Genomic DNA, 14,923 nt, shown 5'->3' on the forward strand with positions numbered 1-14,923 from the left:
GAGACCACTCCTCCAGCGTGATTTGCCCCACCTCTGGATCTCGTTGGCCCAGGCTATACGTCAGAACGTATTGCACCAGGGCTTGTCGGTGCTGCCACAGTCGCTGCAACATGTGCAGAGTTGAATTCCACCGGGTAGGCACATCGCATTTTAGCCGGTGAAGTGGCAGGCCCAACGACTTCTGTAGAGATGTAAGTCGCTGAGCTGCGGGATGCGAACGGCGGAAGTGAGCACACAGCGACCGTGCCCTCTGCAGAAGGCCATCTAGTCTGGGATAGTGAGCTAAAAATTGCTGGACAACCAGGTTCAACACGTGAGCCATACAAGGCACGTGTGTGACATTGCCCCGGCGAAGGGCCGCACCCAGGTTTGCAGCATTGTCGCACACGGCCTTCCCTGGTTTCAGGTCCAGTGGAGACAACCATTCATGAAATTGGTTCTCCAGAGCTGACCACAACTCCTCAGCTGTGTGACTCACATTTCCCAGACATTTCAATGTAAAAACCGCCTGATGACGTTGAGCCCTACTGCCAGCATAGTAAGGAGGTGTGCAGGATCCCTTCTGCGCAGTTAGAAAGCTTGTGGCATGACCAGACAGGCTTTGGGTGCAGGTGGAAGACCGAGAGGAGGTTGAGGAGGCAGAAGCAGTGGAGGAACTTTGACATAAAGAGGATTGACGCACAACTCGTGGGGAGGGCAAGACTTGGACAGCAGCCCCTTGTCCTGCTGTCACCATAGTTACCCAGTGCCCAGTCAGCGACATGTAACGCCCCTGTCCATGCCTACTCGTCCAAGTGTCTGTGGTGAAATGCACCCTGTCACACACAGAGTTTCTCAAAGAAGCGGTGATGTTGTGTGCGACATGCTGGTGGAGCGCAGGCACACCTTTCTTTGAGAAGTAGTGCCGACTGGGCATCTGGTACTGGGGCACTGCGACGGACATAAGGTCTCGAAAATCCTCTGTGTCCACCAGGCGGAAAGGCAGCATTTCTGTAGCCAAGAGCTTGCAGATGGTGAAATTCAACCTCTTAGCTTTCTCATGGCTAGGAGGAAATGGTCTTTTACTTGTCCACATCTGAGGGACCGAGGGCTGGCTATTGTGCTTAGACGGGGTTGATAAGGGTGTCACCGGCAAACTGCCGGTCTGTGAGGAAGATGCAGGCGGACATGTTAGGTTGCCTTGATCCAAAGGTGGTGCTATCGATGTCGGACAGCGCTCAACACCAGCTGGTGTTACCACCTCCAAAGAAAATGATGACCTGCCAATCACGCTGGCTGTTGCGGGTAAAGAGGTGGCAGGTCTGCGCCCCAAAACAGGTGTGACTGCTGTCCCCCCAGTCACAGAGGATGAAGAGGCCGCGGATGCACAAGATATGGCAGACGGTGGTTGGCCCGGCCGGCTAGGCCGCATTGTAGCACACTGAGCTTCCCACTGCAACTTATGCTTCATGTCCATGTGCCGGTTCATGCATGAAGTACTCAAACTATGTATTTTTTGGCCTCTACTTAGCTTTTGCTGACAAATGTTACAGATAACACGAGTTTGGTCATCTTTATCGATCTGAAAAAATGCCCAGGCTATGCAAGGCTTAGCACCCATGCGACCTGAAGAGCCACCACGACTTGTGGTGAGAGGCAGAGTTGTGTTTGAGGATGCAGTTGTTGACGTGCTTCCAGTACTACGTCTCTGTCCAGGAAGGCGCAACCTGACCTCGTCGTCACTAGCATCTTCCTCCACCTCCTCTGCTGACCTCATCTCTTGGCTGACTGTGGGTTGACAGTAAGTGGGATCTCCAACCTCATCATCATCACCCTGTGCGTTTTCACACCCGTCGTCCTCAGAGCCAACCTGTTCCTGCCCTGACAAAAAACTAAAGTTGTCGCTCCAATCAGGTATTTGAGTCTTATCATCGTCTTCCTCATTGTCTCCACCAACAGGAGTTACAGTTTGGTAATGAGGGTCTACATTATGGTCAGAACCTTCTGCGTCTGGTCCTGGATCCGACTCATAAAGATTCTGGGCATCAGTGCAGATCATTTCCTCGTCTGGATTCACAGAAGCGCTGGAGTCGACCTCTGATTCCCAGGCTATAGTATGAGTAAACAGCTCTGCAGACTCAACCATCTGTTCTACCTCATACTCAGACGGGCAGCTGGAGATTTGGGAGCTGTGAGGAAGCAAGTGCGATTGGGGTGACAACTTTGAGGACTGGAGTATTTGTGATGTTGAAGTTGATGTGGAGGAGAGCCCACTTAAAGGAGCACTTGATATCCGTTGAAGCACCTGCTGTTTTTGTGCCTCATCTGGAATTTGTAGCGATTGGCGTGGCCGTAAGAAAGGGATCTTATCACATTGTCCGCTAAAAGAAGTAGACATTTTAGTTTGCCTGGAAGATGGTCTTTTTTCTGCAGATGTTACTGTTGCTTTAACACCTACCCCACGGACACAACCTTTTTTCCCCTTCCCAACATGCCTATTCCCCTTTCCACCAGCAGCAGGCCTTTTTCCACTCATTTTGGTGGTTAACTAATTCACAACTCTGGAGTTGTTTGCACAAAAAAACAATGGATGGGAACCGAGCAGAGCTGAGTGGCCAAACTGTGGTATTAGGCCAAAACTATTGGCTGGGTTAGATGCAGAAAAAAATTATATTCAATTTGCAACCTGATGGAGGTCAGTATAGATGGACTAATAGAACAAGTCCCACACACAGCTAGAAGCCCAAATATTTTTTCAGAGGTAGATGCAGAAAATTTTTTTATTCAGTTTGCAACCTGATGGAGGTCTGTATAGATGGATTAATAGAACAAGTCCCACACACATCTACAAGCCCAATATTTTTTCAGAGGTAGATGCAGAAAAAAAATATATTCAGTTTGCAACCTGATGGAGGTCAGTATAGATGGACTAATAGAGAAAGTCCCACACACTGCTAGAAGGCCAAATATTTTTTCAGAGCCAGATGCAGACAAAAAATTATTTTGAATTTGCAACCTGATGGAGGTCAGTATAGGTGGACTAATAGAACAAGTCCCACACACTGCTAGAAGGCCAAATATTTTTTCAGAGCTAGATGCAGAAAAAAATTATATTCAGTTTGCAACCTGATGAAGGTCTGTATAGATGGATTAATAGAACAAGTCCCACACACAGCTAGAAGCCCAAATATTTTTTCAGAGGTAGATGCAGATAAAAATTATTTTTAATTTGCAACCTGATGGAGGTCAGTATAGATGGACTAATAGAGAAAGTCCCACACACTGCTAGAAGGCCAAATATTTTTTCAGAGCTTGATGCAGATAAAAATTATTTTTAATTTGCAACCTGATGGAGGTCAGTATAGATGGACTAATAGAGAAAGTCCCACACACTACTAGAAGGCCAAATATTTTTTCAGAGCTAGATGCAGATAAAAATTATATTCAATTTGCAACCTGATGGAGGTCAGTATAGATGGACTAATAGAACAAGTCCCACACACAGCTAGAAGCCCAAATATTTTTTCAGAGGTACTGTAGATGCAGATAAAAATTATTTTTAATTTGCAACCTGATGGAGGTCAGTATAGATGGACTAATACAACAAGTCCCACACACAGTTAGAAGCCCAATATTTTTTCAGAGGTAGATGCAGAAAAAAATATATTCAGTTTGCAACCTGATGGAGGTCAGTATAGATGGAGTAATAGAACAAGTCCCACACACAGCTAGAAGCCCAAATATTTTTTCAGAGGTAGATGCAGATAAAAATTATTTTTAATTTGCAACCTGATGGAGGTCAGTATAGATGGACTAATAGAGAAAGTCCCACACACTGCTAGAAGGCCAAATATTTTTTCAGAGCTAGATGCAGATAAAAATTATATTCAATTTGCAACCTGATGGAGGTCAGTATAGATGGACTAATAGAGAAAGTCCCACACACTGCTAGAAGGCCAAATATTTTTTCAGAGCTAGATGCAGATAAAAATTATATTCAATTTTCAACCTGATGGAGGTCAGTATAGATGGACTAATAGAACAAGTCCCACACACAGCTTTAAACCCAAATATTTTTTCAGAGGTACTGTAGATGCAGATAAAAATTATTTTTAATTTGCAACCTGATGGAGGTCAGTATAGATGGACTAATAGAGAAAGTCCCACACACTGCTAGAAGGCCAAATATTTTTTCAGAGCTAGATGCAGAAAAAAATTATATTCAGTTTGCAACCTGATGGAGGTCAGTATAGATGGACTAATAGAGAAAGTCCCACACACTGCTAGAAGGCCCCATATTTTTTCAGAGGTAGATGCAGAAAAAAATATATTCAGTTTGCAACCTGATGGAGGTCAGTATAGATGGACTAATACAACAAGTCCCACACACAGCTAGAAGCCCAATATTTTTTCAGAGGTAGATGCAGAAAAAAATATATTCAGTTTGCAACCTGATGGAGGTCTGTATAGATGGATTAATAGAACAAGTCCCACACACAGCTAGAAGCCCAATATTTTTTCAGAGGTAGATGCAGAAAAAAATATATTCAGTTTGCAACCTGATGGAGGTCAGTATAGATGGACTAATACAACAAGTCCCACACACTGCTAGAAGCCCAATATTTTTTCAGAGGTAGATGCAGAAAAAAATATATTCAGTTTGCAACCTGGTGGAGGTCTGTATAGATGGATTAATAGAACAAGTCCCACACACAGCTAGAAGCCCAATATTTTTTCAGAGGTAGATGCAGAAAAAAATATATTCAGTTTGCAACCTGATGGAGGTCAGTATAGATGGACTAATACAACAAGTCCCACACATAGCTAGAAGCCCAATATTTTTTCAGAGCTAGATGCAGAAAAAAATTATATTCAATTTGCAACCTGATGGAGGTCAGTATAGATGGACTAATAGAATGATGCTATGCCCAAAAGATTTTACTACACTAGGTGCAGTAAAAAAAATGGTATTCTATACACAGGTGGTATATCTTGCAACACAGATAGGCTACTCCACTGACTAACACACTCTGCAATAGGCCAAGAAGGATTAGCTTTGCTAGATTCAGCCAAATGCTGTGAAAAAAACTTGCACAGCACTGGCACAGACCTGCCTGGCAAAAACTGATAGGAACTGATGTAACCTAGTCCTGAAAAGGACTCCAATTACAATTAGTCTTTACTCCCACAATCTATCTATTTAAGAGCACAGACCTGCCTGATAAAAGTCGTAGGAAATGCTGTAACCTAGTCCTTAAAAGGACTGCAATCACAACTATTCCCTACTCCCAAGCTATCTGTAGATTTGTGCGAAAATTGGCTTGAAATTAACAAGGTATAGCGCACACAGCAACAGCGGTGCCGTCTAACACGCAGCTGCAGCAGTGAGAAAATGGTGGTGACGGGGAAAATGGCTTGGTCTTATAGGGCAAGGACATGTGACATACACTGCCAATGACACATGCCCTTGCTTGTGTGAAAAAAAGCACTTCGCTCCGTGTGTGCGCTGCTGATAGGCTGACAGATTGCACCTCCCCACTGTAAATGCGGGAAAGAGAAAAAAAAAATGGAGATCTTCATTGTTCCTGCAGAGATCCATCCCCTGCCCCTCCCCCCACCCCGCTGTACACTCAAACTGCGTATTAACATTAATTTTCATCATTACTGAGAAAAAATCCAGTTATGATTTTGGTGCACGAACAGTTATCGAACATAACCTCGAACAGCCGAATTTTTCTCAAATTGTTCGTGTTCGCCGAACGGCTCGAACACCGCCCAAAACAGCTCGAATTTGAGATTGGCGAACAGTTCGAGTAGAACAACGCTCATCTCTAGTCTTGATAAGCTACTGCAACCTCCACGTCTCTTCCAAGGGGCATTAAAACCGTCTTGTTAAGCTACTGCAACCTTCACCACTTTTCCCAAGGGCATTGATATTGTCTTTTTATTCCACTGCGACCTCCACGTCTCTTCCAAGGGGCATTAAAACGGTCTTGTTAAGCTACTGCAACCTCCACGTCTCTTCCAAGGGGCATTAAAACTGTCTTGTTAAGCTACTGCAACCTCCACGTCTTTTCCAAGGGGCATTAAAACCATCTTGTTAAGCTACTGCGACCTCCACCCCTTTCCCCAGGCACATTAAAACCGTCTCGTTAAGCTTCTGCGACCTCCACCACTTTTCCCAGGGGCATTGATATTGTCTTTTTTTCCACTGCGACCTCCACCATTCTTCCTAGGGGCATTAAAACCGTCTTGTTAAGCTACTGCGACCTCCACCACTTTTCCCAGGGGCGTTGATAATGTCTTTTTATTCCACTGCGACCTCCACGTCTCTTCCAAGGGGCATTAAAACAGTCTTTTTAAGCTACTGCAACCTCCACATCTCTTCCAAGGGGCATTAAAACCATCTTGATAAGCTACTGCGACCTCCACGTCTCTTCCAAGGGGCATTAAAACCGTCTTGTTAAGCTACTGCGACCTCAACCACTTTTCCCAAGGGCATTGATATTGTCTTTTTATTCCCCTGCGACCTCCATGTCTCTAGCAAGGGGCATTAAAACCGTCTTGTTAAGCTACTGCAACCTCCACGTCTCTTCCAAGGGGCATTAAAACCATCTTGTTAAGCTACTGCAACCTCCACGTCTCTTCCAAGGGGCATTAAAACCAGCTTGTTAAGCTACTGCGACCTCCATCACTATCCCCAGGGGCATTAAAACCGTCTTGTTAAGCTACTGCGACCTCCATGTCTCTTCCAAGGGGCATTAAAACCGTCTTGTTAAGCTACTGCAACCTCCACGTCTCTTCCAAGGGGCATTAAAACCGTCTTGTTAAGCTTCTGCGACCTCCACCACTTCCCCCGGGGGCATTAAAACCGTCTTGTTAAGCTACTGCGACCTCCACCATTCTTCGAAGGGGCATTAAAACCGTCTTGTTAAGCTACTGCGACCTCCACCACTATTCCAACGGGCATTGTTATTGTCTTTTTATTCCACTGCGACCTCCGCCATTCTTCCAACGGGCATTGCATTTCCTTCTAATTTAAGTCAGCTTTTGCTTTTCAATGCATAGGCGAACACTAAGGGAGACCCACTCCCCAATAATGGGTAGAAGGTTTTTAGTATGCTGCAAACCACGTCTGTTTCAAGAGTCATTGCAGTTCCTCATAATTTTTGGAAAGCCTTCCATTCACTGCTTAGGCCAACAGTGCACAGGAGACCCAGTTTCTATAAATGGAAAAAACGGTTTAGTTAAGGCCCTCTGACCTCCATGTCACTTCCAAGGGGCATTGGAGTTCCTCGAAAATTTTGTTAGGCATTGCACTCACTGCATGCCCTTTAACTGTGTAGCCGAATCGCTCCTTTTGGTACAGAAACATATCCTACAAGACATGTGTGGTTGACTGGTCTGATATTGATGTGAATGGTCCTTCTTCCTCCTGCTCTTTCTCCTTTGCCACCACCTCATCCATCATTTATCACCTGAAGCTTTGTTTTAACGGGAGTCATAGAACTGGGATAGTAGCAGGAAAACATCCACCAATCCTCGGAGGAGGTAGGATATGCGCCAAAACGCTGACCACCTCAGGCCTAGCCGCTACTACATACATGCGCTTGCATTCCAAGAAAACAAATAAGACGCTAACTTCTATCATTATCATCATGCTCCTCATCTTGGCACTCTCAACTCCCCTGAAGGAGAAGCCAGGGCCCACCGGAGTAGTCTGGTTCTCTGGTGGGCTCGTCCAATGCTGCCCTAAAGCAGGCCAGGCTAAGAAAAGTGTGTGGGAAGTTTCAAGGCGAAATATGGGCGACTGGGGACCAAGTATGGACACCCGGCCGCCCCCTGGCAGCTGGGGACCGAGCGTGGACACCCGGCCGCCGGGCGGCTGGGGACTGAGTATGGATACCTCGCTGCCGATGCAGCCATGAGGTAGTGGCCAGCTTCGGCCTCCTCCAAATTAAAAGGCCCCATTTCAAGTGCAAGCTAGCAGTATGGTATTGCAGCCTGGGGGTGGGTGGGTGGCAGGTTGCACACTTACGCTTGCATTCCAAGAAAACAAAGCAGATGCTAACTTCTATCATCATCATCATGCTCCTCACTTTGGCACTCTCAACTCCCCTGATGGAGAAGCCAGGGCCCACCGGAGGAGTCTGGTTCTCTGGTGGGCTCGTCCAATGCTGCCCTAAAGCAGGCCAGGCTAAGAAAAGTGTGGGGGAAGTTTCAAGGAGAAATAGGGACAGCTGGGGACCGTTTATGGTCACCCAGCTTCCCCCAGGCGGCTGGGGACCGTTTGTGGACACCCGGCCGCGGGGCGGCTGGGGACCGAGTATGGACACCCGGCCGCCCCCTGGCGGCTGGGGACCGAGTGTGGACACCCGGCCGCCGAGTGACTGGGGACTGAGTATGGATACCTCGCTGCCGAAGCAGCCATGAGGTAGTGGCCAGCTTCGGCCTCCTCCAAACTAAAAGGCCCCATTTCAAGTGCAAGCAAGCTAGCAGCATGGTATTGCAGCCTGGGGGTGGGTGGGTGGCAGGCTGCATACTTGCGCTTGCATTGCAAGGAATGGGGGAGGTACAATTGAACACTGCCCTGGGACAAGGACTTGCACGGGGATAGTTGCAAGTCTGCATCTTCTGATGCGGAAAGGATCACTTCTGATGGGCACACTTTTAGGCAGTGACCTGGGTGTCAGAGATGCTTCCAGGGGTCTTCCCCATGCTGTTCCCATGTCTTTTCAGCACTGTATGCATGTGTCACACAGCACATGGCCAGATAAGATTGTAAAATGTTAAAATGACATTTTCCGGTAAATGCATTTGTCACGGTTGAAAGCAATACAAAAGTGCAAAAACGCATAAAAAATGCTACTTGTGAACATAGCCCAAGGTGTGGAGGAGTATTTTTGTTTTTGGTTATTTATTTTACCTTATACACAAGTCTTTACCCTAGAAAGGATGTTCCTTAACATATTTCACAGGAAAACCGTTTCAGTTTCGTTTTTCAACGTTTTCTTGTGACCCCATAAAAGTGGCTTAATACCTCTGACCACGTTGTTGTCAGCAGAGACCTGGGGGTCAGAAATGCTTCCTGGGGCGATGCCCATGCTGTCCCCATGTCATTTGAGCACTGTCACTATCGTTTTGGCCACTTTTTAGGCTTTCTACAGACTGCCGGGGGTCCCGCCGCAAAAATGCTCAGGTCTCCTATAGACTAACATTGGGCTCGTTGCTCGGGTCGAGCACCCAAGTATCACGGCGAGCTCGGCCCGAGCTTCGAGCACCCGAGCATTTTAGTGCTCGCTCAACACTAGTTTTTACTTGTCATGTCGTATTGTGTGTATTTTAACTGCTCATTATAAAACACTGCAGATTATAGTGATCCTGTATTAATAAACTATAAATAACTTACACATCTTTTAAAAAAAAGAAGTATACCGTCTTTAGTGAATAAGCTGTTTTTATAGTTATAAATCTGACAAAAGCAGAAAAAAAGGCATGATAGCGCTAGGCTCAGCTTAACTTTCTTCCTTTGGTTTTGTGGATAATGAAATCTCTTATCTCTTTGGAATTTTCAAGTATGGTTGGAACCTAGACTAATAGAAATAAGTTACCTGTTGTACTTCTACCATCCCTGTTGGATTAAATACCAAAATAAATCAGAAACTATTCCTTATTATAACAAATACCCTTAGTCAGACTGTAAATAAGTAGGAAAGAAATTGCTTGATTCTGCCCCTAAGAAGCTTCCAAGCTCTTAAAGATTTCTTTGTGTTACTGAAAGTCTTTTTGCCTTCAAGCAGTTGGAAGACTTTTTAAGCTATGGCTACATTTAAGTTGTCACTTTGACAGAAACCACACATCACATCCGAGATCTTGTGTAACACCTTCAGGAAAATAGCTCAATCTGAAGTGTTATTTCTCTAAAGGGCATAAGTTTACCATCTCATTACAATAAAGAAAAAAATACATGATCTCTTACAGGCCGATCTACTAAGCTTTAATTTATTCTGTAGAGTTCAGAATAATTGTAATAAATATGAGGAACAGTCGTAAACATATAGGTAATGAATTATTCATTGAGTGGTGGTCTCTGTACAGTAGGATTACAGAATAACGACTCTGCAGATGTAATATCTGGATTACTTAGGCTTGTTGCTACAGAAATACAATGGGTTCCAGAAAAGGTATTTTTATGAAGCCACCCAAGGCCTATTGTCTGTGGATTCCGAATTTAAAAAGTAAGTTACCTCTGTGGTATTAGGGAGTGGCCGGCCGGAGAAACAAAATACACAGACACACAATGTGTACGTTAAAGTCTCTCTTTGGGGGTTAAATCTCTGGTATCAGTTTAGGTTCATATAACCGATCTCTCCACATGTGTGAAGAAAGGGCTGATTATTCTGATCAGACTTTGATCAGCGTGGCATCAGTTTTTCTCGTAAGTGGAGAGAAAAAATATCTTGTTCTTTCTATCAGTCTGTGAAAATCAGATTGAACTCGGATATCATCTGAGTGCAGTCCTATTTTTTTCACGGACCCATAGCCTTGCATTGCTGATTTTGATCTGACTCCCCAGCCCCGTATCAAAATCTGACATGTCTCTAATTTTTTTTTTCGGTCCAAGACAAAAATTGGACATGTGCACAGCCTCATAGAATATCATAGGTACGAGTACTATCTGTGAAAACCACGGATAGAGCACATCTGAGAAAATCGGTTGTGTGCACACGCCCTTATAGTAACAGTAGGTAGTAGATAATAACCAATAAGATTTTAAGAAGACATAGAATATAAGCCAATCAAAGTACATAAAAAATGAACCAAATTATATATTCCATAACATGTACATATTTAGTGATTAATTACACCATTTATCTCGAAAGGCATGTAAGGGTTGAGAATATTTGGCACACCCCTTCTGAAGACCCTTGAATGTGTATTTTATGTGATCTGTTGATTTATATGTTTTATCCTCCTGAAGGTTGCAGTTTTACTGTTACAGGTGTAGACGGGGTTAACTATAGAGAAAGCCCAGGGTTGGGGAGGAGTTAAGTAGGGAATCAGAGTTACTTCCTGTTTTTTTTTTTTTAAGGGAAGTTCAAGTTTAGCTAGAGGAAATGGAGGACTACTCTCAGCACTGGAACCATTTTAGATGTATGTGAAAAGAAGAACAGACTCAAGAGAAGGTAGTAAGGTTCTGAAGTTTCTGTAGTGCCGGCGTCCCTGACCTCTGCTAGGCAGGGACGCTGTTCCCCTCACCGCTCTGCTCCGTGCCCGGCGTCCCTCTCCCGCTCTGCTGGCAGCGCGCGCTCCTTCCCGGCCACTGTGCTTAGGGCGCGCGCGCGCGCCCTTCCTCCCTCTTAAAGGGGCCGCGCGCGCCGTCCTAAGGAGTCCCCGGCCAATGGCCGGAGGACTTTACCATATATAAGGCACCTCCTCCAAAATGGAGGTGCCCGAGCAATGTTGTTGCACCGTTCTACTCTGCTTCAGCCCTCAGGTCCCGTTGCCAGTTACCTGCCAGTTACCTGCCAGATTCCTGCCAGCTTGCTGTTCTAATCCTGCCTGATTTCCTGTTACCTGCCTGCCTGCCTGAGGTCCGACGGTCTGCCTTACAACTCCGGTCAGTCTGTCTAAGGACCAACTTGCCCGCTCACCTGGGAGCGCACATCAGCTACCTGCCTGCTTGCCTGATGTCCGACGGTCTGCCTTACAACTCCGGTCAGTCTGTCTATGGACCAGCTTGCCCGCTCACCTGGGAGCGCTTCTCTGCTACCTGCCTGCTTGCCTGCCCGGAGGCTCCGCTGTCACGTGCTGTGACCACCAGCTATTCCAGACTCTTGCCCGCTCACCTGGGAGCGCTTCTCCGCTACCTGCCTGCTTGCCTGCCCGGGGGCTCCACTGTCACGTGCTGGGACCACCAGCTATTCCAGAGACTCTTGCCCGCTCACCTGGGAGCGCTTCTCCGCTACCTGCCTGCTTGCCTACCTGGAGGCTCCGCCGTCACGTGCTGTGACCACCTGCTATTCCAGAGACTCTCGCTTGCTCACCTGGGAGCACACATCCTCCATCTGCCTTGCTAGCCTACCTGGAGGTTCAGCCATCACAGGTCGTACCTACCCTTTTTCCAGAGACTGCCCCGGTCACTTGCCGTGACCTCCAGCCCGTTCTTCCAGAGACTGCCCTGATCACTTGCCGTGACCTCCTGCCCGTACACCCAGAGACTGTCCCGGTCACCTGCTGTGACTGCCTGCCTGGTCGCCACCCGCTCCCTTACAAGGACCGCTCCCTTGTATAGTAGCCCAGAGGTTCTGTCTCCCAGACCCGTTACAGTTTGCTCGGGCCATGGAACCCGGTGGCACCCAAGCTCCCTCGCTCTCGGACCTGTGTCATGAACTGTCCCGTCAAAGGTCCCAACAGGAGTCCATCCTGGGTCACCAGCGGAATGTCAATACTCGCCTGGACACTCTGACTGCTCCACCAACAACCTCCGCCAGTGCCATGTCTCGCAATCCGGCAGCTCCGCTGTCCACTAACACCATGATATCCTACCTCGGACCTCGGCTTTCTGCACCTCCTCGCTTCGGAGGCGACTCAGCCCAGGCTCGGGGCTTCATAAATCAGTGCACCCTGCACTTTGAACTATTGTCCCACCAGTTTAACTCCGACCGAGCCAAAATTGCATTCATCATGTCCCATCTCACCGGGGAGGCCCTGGCCTGGCTAAATCCTCTATGGGAGAGAGGAGACCCCCTGGTGTCCAACTTGCCTGCTTTTCTCACGGCTTTCCGGAAAGTCTTCGACGAACCCGGACGGAAGACCTCATCCGCATCATCGTTGCTACGCCTCCGTCAGGAAAGTCTCACCGTGGGCCAATATGCCATACGGTTCCGTACCCTTGCCTCGGAGCTGACCTGGGATAACGACGCTCTGGTTTCCGTCTTCTGGGAGGGTCTGTCCGGCCGTATTAAAGATGAACTTGCCGGTCGGGACATTCCTACCACTCTCGATGACTTAATAACTCTTGCCACCCGGATTGACCTACGGTTCCAGGAGCGTGCCAGAGAGGTCACCCGTGAGAGGAGGTTACCACGTCTAGCTCCTACTTTTCAGAAACCCATCACTCCTTCTGTCTCTAACCAGGTACACCCTCCTGAGCCTATGCAGGTCGACCAGACCAAGATGGTCAAGACCCGTCAGGACTTACGCCGTGCCGAGGGGACCTGCTTCTACTGTGGCAGTATGGAGCACCGGATCCGTGCCTGCCCGGAGAGGTCGGGAAACGCCTGTGTCTAGGTTCGCTCAGAGAGGTCCACCTAGACAAGAATAAATCCTCTCCATCCCTGCTGTTGTCAGTTTCAATCATCTACGGGGAGAACCGTTATTTCGAACTAGCCCAACTGGACTCTGGAGCAGCCGGGAATCTTATTTCACAGTCCCTGGTAGAGAAATACCGCATCCCCACCAAACCTCTGGCTGTACCCTTGTCTGTTGCTGCCGTGGATGGGGGGCTCTTACCACGCCCCATCCAACTCATCACCGAATCCATTACTCTGCAGGTGGGAATGCTGCATTCTGAAAGTATCTCCTTCCATGTTCTGCCTGGACTCTCTCACGCCCTCTTGCTAGGCCTACCTTGGCTCCAGAAACATGCACCCGTTCTTGACTGGCAGACCGGAGAAGTCCTTCGCTGGGGACAGGGCTGCCATAAGACCTGTCTGGTTCCCATTCATCCCGTCCGTCCTTCTCCTACCCCAGCTAATCTACCTGGACTTCCGATTCCTTATTGGTCTTATGCTGATGTCTTTAATAAAAAGGAGGCAGAGACACTACCCCCTCATAGACCATACGACTGCCCTATCGACCTGTTACCTGGTACTTCTCCTCCCCGTGGGCGTATTTATCCATTATCCGCTGCTGAGACCCGGTCGATGTCCGAATATATTGAGGAGAATCTGGCCAGGGGATTCATCCGGAAATCTACCTCCCCGGCGGGAGCAGGCTTCTTTTTCGTCAAAAAGAAGGACGGCTCTCTCCGTCCCTGTATAGACTATAGAGGCCTTAACCAGATCACGGTGAAGAATAAGTACCCCCTTCTGCTCATTCCGGAGTTATTTGATCGTCTGAGGGGGGCTAGAATCTTCACCAAACTGGACCTCCGTGGGGCGTACAACCTGGTTCGTATCCGTCAGGGGGATGAATGGAAGACGGCATTCAACACCCGGGACGGCCACTATGAATATCTGGTAATGCCCTTTGGCCTCTGTAACGCTCCTGCCGTCTTTCAAGAGTTGGTCAATGACATCTTCCGGGACCTTCTCTACTCCTGCGTAGTGGTGTACCTGGACGACATCTTGGTCTTCTCTCCGGATCTCCAGACTCACCGGAGGGATGTTCGTCAGGTCCTGCTCAGGCTCAGGCAGAACCATCTCTACGCTAAATATGAGAAGTGCCTCTTTGAGCAGACCTCGCTTCCGTTTCTGGGCTACATTATCTCTCAGACCGGCCTACAAATGGATCCTGAGAAACTGTCTGCCATCGAGAAATGGCCCCGACCAGAGGGGTTGAAGGCTATTCAACGGTTCCTGGGCTTCGCCAACTATTACCGCCTCTTCATCCCGCACTTCTCTTCCCGGACTGCCCCAATTTCCGCGCTCACCCGTAAGGGTACTAATCCCAAAGAGTGGCCGCCCGAAGCAGAGGAGGCCTTTCTTTCCCTAAAACAGGCCTTCTCTTCCGCCCCGGTGCTGCATCGCCCGGACGGCAACAAGCAGTTCTTCCTGGAAGTTGACGCCTCCTCCTCTGGAGCCGGAGCGGTACTTACTCAAAAATCATCTTCCGGGAGAATGGTAACTTGTGGCTTCTTCTCCAAACTCTTCTCCTCTTCTGAGCGCAACTATTCCATAGGAGACTGAGAGTTATTGGCCATCAAGCTGGCGTTGGAGGA

This window comes from Phyllobates terribilis, unplaced genomic scaffold, assembly GCF_046119375.1.
Source record: "Phyllobates terribilis strain yellow unplaced genomic scaffold, ASM4611937v1 Scaffold_4__5_contigs__length_816908805, whole genome shotgun sequence".
Lineage (NCBI taxonomy): Eukaryota > Metazoa > Chordata > Amphibia > Anura > Dendrobatidae > Phyllobates > Phyllobates terribilis.